Consider the following 13,745-nt stretch of genomic DNA (forward strand, 5'->3'; position numbering starts at 1 on the left):
GATGGCCATTTGCATCAGGTCTACTACAACATGCGAAATAGTTTCAGAGGTCGATCGAAACACAAATCAAACTTTGCAAAGCAGACGACAAACATTGGCTGGTCAGGAACTTTAAAAAAACAAATCCCAAGTAAGTTTGAAAGAAACGATGATTATTTGTATCAGGTCAACTACAGCATGTGGAATAGTTTTAGAGGTCCATCGAAAGACAAATCAAACTTTGCAAAGCAGACTACAAACATTGGCTGGAGAGGAACTTCCATCAAAACAAATCCTGAATTATTTCAAACAATTGATGGTCATTTGCATCAGGTCAGCTTAAACATGTGAAATAGTTTTAGAGGTCGATCGGAAGACAGATAAAACTTTGCTAAGCAGACTATAAACATTGGTTGGAGAGGAACTTACATCAAAACAAATCCCAAGTTTATTCGAAAGAAACGATGGCCATTTGCATCAGGTCAACTACAACAAGTGGAATAGTTTCAGAGGTCAATCGAAAGACAAATCAAACTTTGCAAAGCAGACTACAAACATTGGCTGGAGAGGAACTTTTATAAAAACAATTCCTGAGTTATTTTAAACCAAACAATGGCCATTTGCATCAGGTCTTCTACAACATGTGAAATAGTTTTAGAGGTCCATCGAATTACAGATCACACTTTGCAAAGCAGACTATAAAAATTGATTGGAGAGGAACTTTCATAAAAACAAATCCCAAGTTATTTTAAAATAATCGAAGGTCTTTTGTATCAGGTCAACTACAACATGTGAATAGTTTCAAGAGATCCAATCGAAAGACAGATCAAATTTTGCAAAGCAGACTACACATATTGGCTGGGGAGAAACTTTAATAAAAACAAATCACAAGTTATTTCAAAAGAAACGATGGCAATTTGCATCAGGTCAACCACAACATGCGAAATAGTTTCAGAGGTCGATCGAAACACAAATCAAACTTTGCAAAGCAGACGACAAACATTGGCTGGAGAGGAACTTTCAACTAAACAAATCCCAAGTTATTTCGAAAGAAACGATGGTCATTTTTCAGGTCAACTACAACATGTGGAATAGTTTTAGAGGTCCATCGAAAGACAGATCAAACTTTGCAAAGCAGACTACAAACATTGGCTGGAGAGGAACTTCCATCAAAACAAATCCCAAGTTATTTTAAAATAATCGAAGGTCTTTTGTATCAGGTCAACTACAACATGTGAATAGTTTCAAGAGATCCAATCGAAAGACAGATCAAATTTTGCAAAGCAGACTACACATATTGGCTGGGGAGAAACTTTAATAAAAACAAATCACAAGTTATTTCAAAAGAAACGATGGCAATTTGCATCAGGTCAACCACAACATGTGGAATAGTTTTAGAGGTCCATTGAAAGACAGATCAAACTTAGCAAAGCAGACTACAAATATTGGCTGGTCAGGAATTTTCAAAAAACAAATCTAAAGTTAGTTTGAATGAAACGATGGTTATTTGTATCAGGTCAACTACAGCATGTGGAATAGTTTTAGAGGTCCATCGAAAGACAAATCAAACTTTGCAAAGCAGACTATAAACATTGGTTGGAGAGGAACTTTCATAAAAACAAATCCAAAGTTATTTTGAAAGAAACGATGGCCATTTGCATCAGGTCTACTACAACATGCGAAATAGTTTCAGAGGTCGATCGAAACACAAATCAAACTTTGCAAAGCAGACGACAAACATTGGCTGGTCAGGAACTTTAAAAAAACAAATCCCAAGTAAGTTTGAAAGAAACGATGATTATTTGTATCAGGTCAACTACAGCATGTGGAATAGTTTTAGAGGTCCATCGAAAGACAAATCAAACTTTGCAAAGCAGACTACAAACATTGGCTGGAGAGGAACTTCCATCAAAACAAATCCTGAATTATTTCAAACAATTGATGGTCATTTGCATCAGGTCAGCTTAAACATGTGAAATAGTTTTAGAGGTCGATCGGAAGACAGATAAAACTTTGCTAAGCAGACTATAAACATTGGTTGGAGAGGAACTTACATCAAAACAAATCCCAAGTTTATTCGAAAGAAACGATGGCCATTTGCATCAGGTCAACTACAACAAGTGGAATAGTTTCAGAGGTCAATCGAAAGACAAATCAAACTTTGCAAAGCAGACTACAAACATTGGCTGGAGAGGAACTTTTATAAAAACAATTCCTGAGTTATTTTAAACCAAACAATGGCCATTTGCATCAGGTCTTCTACAACATGTGAAATAGTTTTAGAGGTCCATCGAATTACAGATCACACTTTGCAAAGCAGACTATAAAAATTGATTGGAGAGGAACTTTCATAAAAACAAATCCCAAGTTATTTTAAAATAATCGATGGACATTTGCATCAGGTCAACTACAACATGTGAATAGTTTCAAGAGATCCATCGAAATACAAATCAAACTTTGCAAAGCAGACGACAAACATTGGCTGGAGAGGAACTTTTATGAAAACAATTCCTGAGTTATTTCAAACGAAACAAGGGCCATTTGCATCAGGTCTTCTACAACATGTGAACTAGTTTTAGAGGTCCATCAAATTACAGATCAAACTTTGCATAGCAGACTATAAACATTGGTTGGAGAGGAACTTTCATAAAAACAAATCCTAAGTTATTTTGAAAGAAACGATGGCCATTTGCATCAGGTCTACTACAACATGCGAAATAGTTTCAGAGGTCGATCGAAACACAAATCAAACTTTGCAAAGCAGACGACAAACATTGGCTGGAGAGAAACTTTGATAAAAATAAATCCAAAGTTATTTCAGAAAAAACGATAGCCTTTTTTATCAGATCACGTACAACATGTGAATTAGTTTCAGAGGTCCATCGAAAGACAAATAAAACTTTATAAAGCAAACTACAAACACTGGCTGGAGGGGAACTTTCATAAAAACAAATCTCAAGTTAATTCAGAAGAAACGATGGCCAATTACATCAGATCAACTACAACATGTGAAATAGTTTTAGAGGTCCACGAAAGACAGAACAAACTTTGTTAAGCAAACGACAAACATTGGCTGGAGAGGAACTTTCTTTTAACAAATCCTGAGTAACTTCAAAAGAAACGATGGCTATTTACATCAGATCAACTACAACATGTAAAATAGTATCAGACGTCCATCGAAAGACAGATCAAACTTTGCAAAGCAGACGACAAACATTGGCTGGAGAGGAACTTTCATCAAAACAACCCCCAAGTTGTTTCGAAAGAAACAATCGTAATTTGCATCAGGTCAACTACAACTTTGAAACAGTTTCAGAGGTCCATCGAAATACAGATCAAACTCTGCAAAGAAGACTACAAACATTGGCTGGAGAGGAACTTTCATAAAAACAAATCCCAAGTTATTTCAAAAGAAATGATGGCCATTTGCATCAGGTCAACTTCAACATGTGAAACAGTTTCAGAGGTCCATCTAAAGACAGATCCAACTTTGCAAAGCAGACTACAAACATTGGCTGGAGAGGAACTTTCATCAAAACAAATCCTGAATTATTTCAAAAGAATCCAATGGACATTTGCATCAGATCAACTACAACATCTCAAATACTTTTAGAGGTCCATCGAAAGACAGATCAAACTTTGCAAAGCAGACTACAAACATTGGCCAGAGAGGAACTTCCATCAAAACAAATCCTGAATTATTTCAAAAGAATCCAATGGACATTTGCATCAGATCAACTACAACATCTCAAATACTTTTAGAGGTCCATCGAAAGACAGATCAAACTTTGCAAAGCTGACTATAAACAATGGTTGGAGACAATCTTTCATAAAAACAAATGCTGAGTTATTTAAAAAAAAAAAAAAAACGAAGGTCTTTTGCATCAGGTCAACTTCAACATGTGAAATAGTTTCAGCGGTCCATCGAAAGACAGATCAAACTTTGCAAAGCAGACTATAAACATTGGCTGGAGAGGAATTTTCATAAAAACAAATCTATTTAATAAGAAAACGATGGCCATTTGCATCAGGTCAACTACAACATGTCAACTAGTTTTAGAGGTCCATCGAAAGACAGATCAAACTTTGCATAGCAGACTACAAACATTGGCTAGAGAGGAACTTCATAAAAATAAATCCCAAGTTTTTTCAAAAGAAAGGATGGTCATTTGCATCAGGTCAACTACAACATGTGAAATAGTTTCAGAGGTCCATCGAAAGACAGATCAAACTTTGGAAAGTAGACTACAAACATTGGCTGGAGAGGAATTTTCAGAAAAACAAATCCAGAGGTATTTCAAAAGAAACATTTGTCATTGGCATCAGGTCAACTACAACACGTGAAATAGTTTTAGAGGTTCTTCGAAGGACTGATCAAACATTGGCTCGGGAAGAACTTTCATCTTAACAAATCCAGAGTTATTTCAAAAGAAACGATGCTCATTAGCATCAGGTCAACTACAACACGTGAAGTAGTTTGAGAGGTCCACCAAAAGACAGATCAAACTTTGCAAAGCAGAGTACAAACACTGGCTGGAGAGGAACTTTCATCAAAACAACTCCCAAGTTATTTCAAAAGAAGAGATCTATGGCCATTTGCATCAGATAAACTACAAGGTTTGAAATAATTCAGAGGGTAAGAAAGGGCAATCAAAAGGGGCTAAAGAGGACAATCAAGCTAGTAGTGGGGAATGGCACCAAGTTGCATTGTACAATGAATGCAGTCGATGACAACTTGATTCCAAATTTTCACAGATTTGTTATTTTAGGCATTTTATGTTGGGATACACTGAGTGAGAATACTGGTTTTTGACAAAAAGGTGTACGGTGCCTTTAAGAAACACCTAGGCCTAAGTGTCTTTGTTTTTACAAGGAGAATAGAACAAATTTCAACGTACCCAGGCTGTTATCCTGTTAGTGTGTTGGTCAGATCCAATGTTGGTCAAATCCTGTGTTGTCAAATCCTGTGTGCAGCTCAGCTCAGAAGTAAAGGTGAGGTAAGATACTTGCAAGATGATGTCATGATCCTTTGCTGTTGGCTGTATACTAAACAGGGTACAAATAAAAATTCAGTTAAAGGTGAAGCAAAATCAATGTTTGAATAAGAGCATGATGGACAATATTGGCTCACTTGCATCAGGTCAACTACAACATGTAAAATAGTTACGTCCATAGAAAGACAGATCAAAAGTGGACAATAACCTATCAGATGGAGAGGAATTTTCATAAAAACAACTCCCAACTTATTTCAAAAGAAATGATGGTCATTTGCATCAGGGTCAACTACAACATGTGAAATAGTTTGAGAGGTCCATCGAAAGACAGATCAAACTTTGAAAAGCAGACTACAAACATTGGCCAGAGAGGAACTTCCATCAAAACAAATCCCAAGTTATTTCAAAAGAAACGATGGCCATTTGCATCAGGTCAACTACAACAAGTGGAATAGTTTCAGAGGTCAATCGAAAGACAGATCAAACTTTGCAATGTAGACTACAAACATTGGCTGGATATAAACCTTCAGGAAAATTAATCCTGAGTTATTTCAAAACATACGATTGGCATTTGCATCAGATCAACTACAACAAGTGAAATAGTTTTAGAGGTCCATCGAATTACAGATCAAACTTTGCAAAGCAGACTATAAACATTGGTTGGAGAGGAACTTTCATAAAAACAAATCCCAAGTTATTTTGAAAGAAACGATGGCCATTTGCATCAGGTCTACTACAACATGCGAAATAGTTTCAGAGGTGCATCAAAAGACAGATCAAACTTGGCAAAGCAGACTACAAATATTGGATGGTCAGGAACTTTCAAAAAACAAATCTAAAGTTAGTTTGAATGAAACGATGGTTATTTGTATCAGGTCAACTACAGCATGTGGAATAGTTTCAGAGGTCGATCGAAACACAAATCAAACTTTGCAAAGCAGACGACAAACATTGCCTGGAGAGGAAGTTTCATAAAAACAAATCCCAAGTTATTTTGAAAGAAACGATGGCCATTTGCATCAGGTCTACTACAACATGCGAAATAGTTTCAGAGGTGCATCGAAAGACAGATCAAACTTGGCAAAGCAGACTACAAATATTGGCTGGTCAGGAATTGTCAAAAAACAAATCCCAAGTTAGTTTGAAAGAAACGATGGCCATTTGCATCAGGTCAACTACAACAAGTGGAATAGTTTCAGAGGTCAATCGAAAGACAAATCAAACTTTGCAAAGCAGACTACAAACATTGGCTGGTCAGGAATTTTCAAAAAACAAATCCCAAGTTAGTTTGAAAGAAACGATGGTTATTTGTATCAGGTCAACTACAGCATGTGGAATAGTTTTAGAGGTCCATCGAAAGACAGATAAAACTTTGCAAAGCAGACTACAAACATTGGCTGGAGAGGAACTTCCATGAAAACAAATCCTGAATTATTTCAAACAATCGATGGTCATTTGCATCAGGTCAGCTTAAACATGTGAAATAGTTTGAGAGGTCGATCGAAAGACAAATCAAACCTTGCTAAGCAGACTACAAACATTGGCCAGAGAGGAACTTCCATCAAAACAAATCCCAAGTTATTTCAAAAGAAACGATGGCCATTTGCATCAGGTCAACTAAAACAAGTGGAATAGTTTCAGAGGTCAATCGAAAGACAGATCAAACTCTGCAAAGTAGACTACAAACATTGGCTAGAGAGGAACTTTCATGAAAACAAATCCCAAGTTATTTTGAAATAATCGATGGACATTTGCATCAGGTCAACTACAACATGTGAATAGTTTCAAGAGATCCATCGAAAGACAAATCAAACTTTGCATAGCAGACGACAAACATTGGCTGGAGCGGAACTTTTATAAAAACAAATCCTGAGTTATTTCAAACGAAACAATGGCCATTTGCATCAGGTCTTCTACAACATGTGAAATAGTTTCAGCGGTCCATCGAATTACAGATCAAACTTTGCAAAGCAGACTATGAACATTGGTTGGAAAGGAACTTTCATAAAAACAAATCCCAAGTTATTTTGAAAGAAACGATGGCCATTTGCATCAGGTCTACTACAACATGCGAAATAGTTTCAGAGGTGCATCAAAAGACAGATCAAACTTGGCAAAGCAGACTACAAATATTGGCTGGTCAGGAATTTTCAAAACACAAATCTAAAGTTAGTTTGAATGAAACGATGGTTATTTGTATCAGGTCAACTACAGCATGTGGAATAGTTTTAGAGGTCCATCGAAAGACAGATAAAACTTTGCAAAGCAAACTATAAACAATGGTTGGAGAGGAACTTTCATAAAAACAAATCCCAAGTTATTTCAAAAGAAAAGATGGCCATTTGCATCAGGTCAACTTCAACATGTGAAACAGTTTCAGAGGTCCATCTAAAGACAGATCAAACTTTGCAAAGCAGACTACAAACATTGGCTGGAGAGGAACTTTCATAAAAACAAATCCCAAGTTATTTCAAAAGAAATGATGGCCATTTGCATCAGGTCAACTTCAACATGTGAAACAGTTTCAGAGGTCCATCTAAAGACAGATCAAACTTTGCAAAGCAGACTATAAACATTGGCAGGAGAGGAACTTTCATAAAAACAAATCTATTTAATAAGAAAACGATGGTCATTTGCATCAGGTCAACTACAACGTGTGAACTTAGTTTCAGAGGTCCATCTAAAGACAGATCAAACTTTGCATAGCAGACTACAAACATTGGCCAGAGAGGAACTTCCATCAAAACAAATCCCAAGTTATTTCAAAAGAAACGATGGACATTTGCATCAGGTCAACTACAACAAGTGGAATAGTTTCAGAGGTCAATCGAAAGACAAATCAAACTTTGCAAAGCAGACTACAAACATTGGCTGGAGAGGAACTTAAAAAAAAAACAATTCCTGGGTTATTTCAAAAGAAAACGATGGTCATTTGCATCGGGTCAACTACAACATGTGAAATAGTTTTAGAGGTCGATCGAAAGACAAATCAAACTTTACAAAGCAGACAACAAACATTGGCTGGAGAGGAACTTTTATAGAAACAAATCCTGAGTTATTTTAAACGAAACAATGGCCATTTGCATCAGGTCTTCTACAACTTTGAAACAGTTTCAGAGACCCATCGAAAGACAGATCAAACTCTGCACAGCAGACTACAAACATTGCCTAGAGAGGAACTTTCATGAAAACAAATCCCAAGTTATTTTGAAATAATCGATGGACATTTGCATCAGGTCAACTACAACATGTGAATAGTTTCAAGAGATCCATCGAAAGACAAATCAAACTTTGCATAGCAGACGACAAACATTGGCTGGAGAGGAACTTTTATGAAAACAATTCCTGAGTTATTTCAAACGAAACAATGGCCATTTGCATCAGGTCTTCTACAACATGTGAACTAGTTTTAGAGGTCCATCAAATTACAGATCAAACTTTGCATAGCAGACTATAAACATTGGTTGGAGAGGTACTTTCATAAAAACAAATCCCAAGTTATTTTGAAAGAAACGATGGCCATTTGCATCAGGTCTACTACAACATGCGAAATAGTTTCAGAGGTCGATCGAAACACAAATCAAACTTTGCAAAGCAGACGACAAACATTGGTTGGAGAGGAACTTTCATAAAAACAAATCCCAAGTTATCTTGAAAGAAACGATGGCCATTTGCATCAGGTCTACTACAACATGCGAAATAGTTTCAGAGGTGCATCGAAAGACAGATCAAACTTGGCAAAGCAGACTCCAAATAATTATTGGCTGGTCAGGAACTTTCGAAAAACAAATCCCAAGTTAATTTGAAAGAAACGACGGTTATTTGTTTCAGGTCAACTACAGCATGTGGAATAGTTTTAGAGGTCCATCGAAAGACAGATAAAACTTTGTAAAAACAAATCCCAAGTTATCTTGAAAGAAACGATGGCCATTTGCATCAGGTCTACTACAACATGCGAAATAGTTTCAGAGGTGCATCGAAAGACAGATCAAACTTGGCAAAGCAGACTCCAAATAATTATTGGCTGGTCAGGAACTTTCGAAAAACAAATCTCAAGTTAATTTGAAAGAAACAATGGTTATTTGTTTCAGGTCCACTACAGCATGTGGAATAGTTTTAGAGGTCCATCGAAAGACAGATAAAACTTTGCAAAGCAAACTACGCACATTGGCTGGAGAGGAACTTCCATCAAAACAAATCCCAAGTTAGTTTGAAAGAAACGATGGCCATTTGCATCAGGTCAACTACAACAAGTGGAATAGTTTCAGAGGTCAATCGAAAGACAAATGAAACTTTGCAAAGCAGACTACAAACATTGGCTGGAGAGGAACTTCCATCAAAACAAATCCTGAATTATTTCAAACAATCGATGGTCATTTGCATCAGGTCTTCTACAACATGTGAACTAGTTTAAGAGGCCCATCGAATTACAGATCAAACTTTGCAAAACAGACTATAAACATTGGTTGGAGAGGAACTTTCATCAAAACAAATCCCAAGTTATTTTGAAATAATCGATGGACATTTGCATCAGGTCAACTACAACATGTGAATAGTTTCAAGAGATCCATCGAAAGACAAATCAAACTTTGCAAAGCAGACTATAAACATTGGCTGGAGAGGAACTTTTATGAAAACAATTCCCAAGTTATCTTGAAAGAAACGATGGCCATTTGCATCAGATCTACTACAACATGCGAAATAGTTTCAGAGGTGCATCGAAAGACAGATCAAACTTGGCAAAGCAGACTCCAAATAATTATTGGCTGGTCAGGAACTTTCGAAAAACAAATCCCAAGTTAATTTGAAAGAAACGATGGTTATTTGTTTCAGGTCAACTGCAGCATGTGGAATAGTTTTAGAGGTCCATCGAAAGACAGATAAAACTTTGCAAAGCAGACTACAAACATTGGCTGGAGAGGAACTTCCATCAAAACAAATCCTGAATTATTTCAAACAATCGATGGTCATTTGCATCAGGTCAGCTTAAACATGTGAAATAGTTTTAGAGGTCGATCGAAAGACAGATCAAACTTTGCAAAGCAGACTACGAACATTGGCTGGAGAGGAACTTTTAAAAAATCAATTCCGGAGTTATTTCAAAAGAAAACGATGGTCATTTGAATCGGGCGAACTACAACATGTGAAATAGTTTTAGAGGTCGATCGAAAGACAAATCAAACTTTGCAAAGTAGACTACAAACATTGGCTGGAGAGGAATTTTCAGAAAAACAAATCCAGAGGTATTTCAAAAGAATCATTTGTCATTGGCATTAGGTCAACTACAACATGTGAAATAGTTTCAGAGGTTCTTCGAAGGACTGATCAAACATTGGCTCTGGAAGAACTTTCATCTAAACAAATCCAGAGTTATTTCAAAAGAAACGATGCTCATTAGCATCAGGTCAACTACAACACGTGAAGTAGTTTGAGAGGTCCACCAAAAGACAGATCAAACTTTGCAAAGCAGAGTACAAACACTGGCTGGAGAAGAACTTTCATCAAAACAACTCCCATGTTATTTCAAAAGAAGAGATCTATGGCCATTTGCATCAGATAAACTACAAGGTTTGAAATAATTCAGAGGGTAAGAAAGGGCAATCAAAAGGGCTAAAGAGGACAATCAAGCTAGTAGTGGGGAATGGCACCAAGTTGCATTGTACAATGAATGCATTGGATGACAACTTGATTCCAAATTTTCACAGATTTGTTATTTTAGGCATTTTATGTTGGGATACACTGAGTGAGAATACTGGTTTTTGACAAAAAGGTGTACGGTGCCTTTAAGAAACACCTAGGCCTAAGTGTCTTTGTTTTTACAAGGAGAATAGAACAAATTTCAACTTACCCAGGCTGTTATCCTGTTAGTGTGTTGGTCAAATTCAATGTTGGTCAAATCCTGTGTTGTCAAATCCTGTGTGCAGCTCAGCTCAGAAGTAAAGGTGAGGCAAGATACTTGCAAGATGATGTCATGATCCTTTGCTGTTGGCTGTATACTAAACAGGGTACAAATAACAATTCAGTTAAAGGTGAAGCAAAATGTATGTTTGAATAAGAGCATGATGGACAATATTGGCTCACTTGCATCAGGTCAACTACAACATGTAAAATAGTTACGTCCATAGAAAGACAGATCAAAAGTGGACAATAACCTATCAGATGGAGAGGAATTTTCATAAAAACAACTCCCAACTTATTTCAAAAGAAATGATGGTCATTTGCATCAGGGTCAACTACAACATATGAAATAGTTTCAGAGGTCCATCGAAAGACAGATCAAACTTTGAAAAGCAGACTACAAACATTGGCTGGAAAAGAACTTTCATCAAAACAAATACCCCACTATTTTAAAAGAACGATGGCCATTTGCATTAGGTCTATACTACAACATGTTAAATAGTTCCAGAGGTTCAACAAAAGACAGATCAAACTTTGCAATGTAGACTACAAACATTGGCTGGATATGAACCTTCTGGAAAATTAATCCTGAGTTATTTCAAATCATACGATTGGCATTTGCATCAGATCAACTACAACATGTGAAATAGTTTCAGAGGTCCATCGAAGAAAACAAACTTTGCAAAGCCGACTACAAACATTGGTTGGAAAAGAATTTTCCTTAAAATAACTCCCTAAAACAAATCCCAAGTTGTTTAAAAAAATGATGGACATTTGCATCAGGTCAACTACAAGGTGTGAAATAGCTTCAAAAGTCCATCGAAAGACTGATCAAATTTTGCAAAGTAGACTACTAACATTGGCTGGACAGGAACTTTCATAAGAAAAACAAATCCTGAGTGATTTCAAGTGAACAGTGCATCAGGTAAACTACAACATGTGAAATAGGGGAATAGAGAATAGACACAATTTCAACTTACCCAGGCTGTTATCTAGCTGGTGTGTTGGTCCAGTCCTGTGTTGGTCAAATCCTGTGTTGGTCAAATCCTCTGCTGGTCAAATTCTGTGTTAACCTGTGCGACAGCCAGCTCAGAAGTGAAGGTGAGGTAAGAAACCTGAAGATGATGTCTTGATCCTTTGCTGTTGTCTGCATTCTAAACAGGGTAAAAAAAAAAATTCAGTTTGTTAATGGTGACAACAAATTAAATGTTCTAGAACTTTACCATTTAAATTATCAAGTTCAAACGGCGATCTCCGCTAGTGGCAAACTGTTCGATGTGCCGTCACAGTGCCAATAACGAGTCGCGCCAGGAGGCAGCGGGTTTATTGACTTTCTGCAACGAGCCTGAAAGTATTGTAAATGACTCTGATATTACATCTGATTATCAAATTTTCTCACCGTTCAATGAAGCATCTTTTCAGAAAGTTTTTTTAACATTTGGAAAAAAATAATTACAATTTAAAAAAAAAAAAAAAAAAAATGGGGGGGGGGGATGCAGCCCCTGCTTAGCCACTTTTTATCCCAAATTATATTTTGACAGGGTACCTGACAATAATCATAAGATGGTTCTAGCAAAATGCAAACAAAGTTATCAAAAACCTTTAAATAACTACACTAAGTAAAAGGGGAAAGGAAATCATGGTGCCATGACAGGTGCGTGAATTGAATTGTGTAATTGATTTGTAACAACAACAACAACCTGGACAATATTACTGCAACTACAACAAAACCAAAACCACATGACAAAACCACAACATTCATGACAAAAACCAACAACCACAACAACAACCACAACAACAACCACAACAACAACAACAACAACAACAACACCAACAACACCAACAACACCAACAACACCAACACCAACAACAACACCAACAACACCAACAACACCGACAACAACAACAACAACAACAACAACAACAACAACAACAACAACGACAACAACGACAACAACGACAACAACAACAACAACAACAACAACAACAACAACAACAACAACAACAACAACAACAACAACAACAACAACAACGACAACACCAACAACAAAGTAAAGGATCCAAATTAAATGACAGGGTATACCTCTGGTGTTTTTAGAAGACAGTATTTGTAAGAAGTTTACGTTATTTGCATTGCTGTCAGTGTCAAACTGTCATGACTACACATACAGCACTCAACATTTTTGCCTGGCGGCCGGCGGCCTACCAACTCAACTCCCAGTTTTGTTTTCACCAAATAATGTTCCGTTCTTTTCCAATTTCCCATTGAAAAATGTAACTAAGAAGTATCCACTTACCTCTATAGGTGTCAAGGGTTGTTCTCCATATCCGTAAGGACGATTGTAGGTATCCATTTCCCGTAAAACTTGGCTAGAAATCGTCAACACAGAAGGTTTAATCCAGGTTAAAAATCAATTCGAGCCGGTTAAATTCCGGCCAGCCAGCCCCTGGGCACAAGTTGCGCGCGCATTTAACTTCGACCGTTGTCAGGCACAATTTAAGTAATTAGAATATCGTCTGCTCATAATGATCAAAAGGTCATTAAATAAAAAATGCGTATAAATTTGAACAGATAAATAAATATAAAATCAACAAACAAATGTTTTACTTCGGGAACTAGTTTGTCAACGTCCAATACCCCGGGGAGACTTCTCAAAAATGTCATTAATTGCCATCAAAAGGACTTACATGAACTTGTTTGTGAATCCCGCCCCCCCCCCCCCCCCATCATAGTCTAGACTACGCTGTAAGAAGAAACAAGCATGACTTCACTCTTGTTTACAAAAATTGCGCCCTCATCATCTAGCAGCGACGGCGCGCCGCGGCGAGCGCCCTCAAGAGGCTATGTAATTGTAAACAACATGGCTGCGCCCA

General features: G+C 37.0%; 1 long non-coding RNA gene across 1 annotated transcript; it reads right to left on the reverse strand.

Annotated features, from left to right (window-relative positions):
- Positions 1-4,888: 4,888 nt before the first annotated feature.
- LOC117293201 lies at positions 4,889-13,300 on the reverse strand. The gene is made up of 4 exons (XR_004519379.1): positions 13,169-13,300; positions 11,852-12,025; positions 10,822-10,969; positions 4,889-5,025 (listed from the first exon to the last, which is right to left on the reverse strand). It is a non-coding gene; the product is annotated as an uncharacterized LOC117293201 (long non-coding RNA).
- Between the last annotated feature and the right edge of the window lie 445 nt (positions 13,301-13,745).

The sequence above is a fragment of the Asterias rubens genome, chromosome 8 (genome assembly GCF_902459465.1).
Source record: "Asterias rubens chromosome 8, eAstRub1.3, whole genome shotgun sequence".
In the NCBI taxonomy this organism is placed as follows: domain Eukaryota; kingdom Metazoa; phylum Echinodermata; class Asteroidea; order Forcipulatida; family Asteriidae; genus Asterias; species Asterias rubens.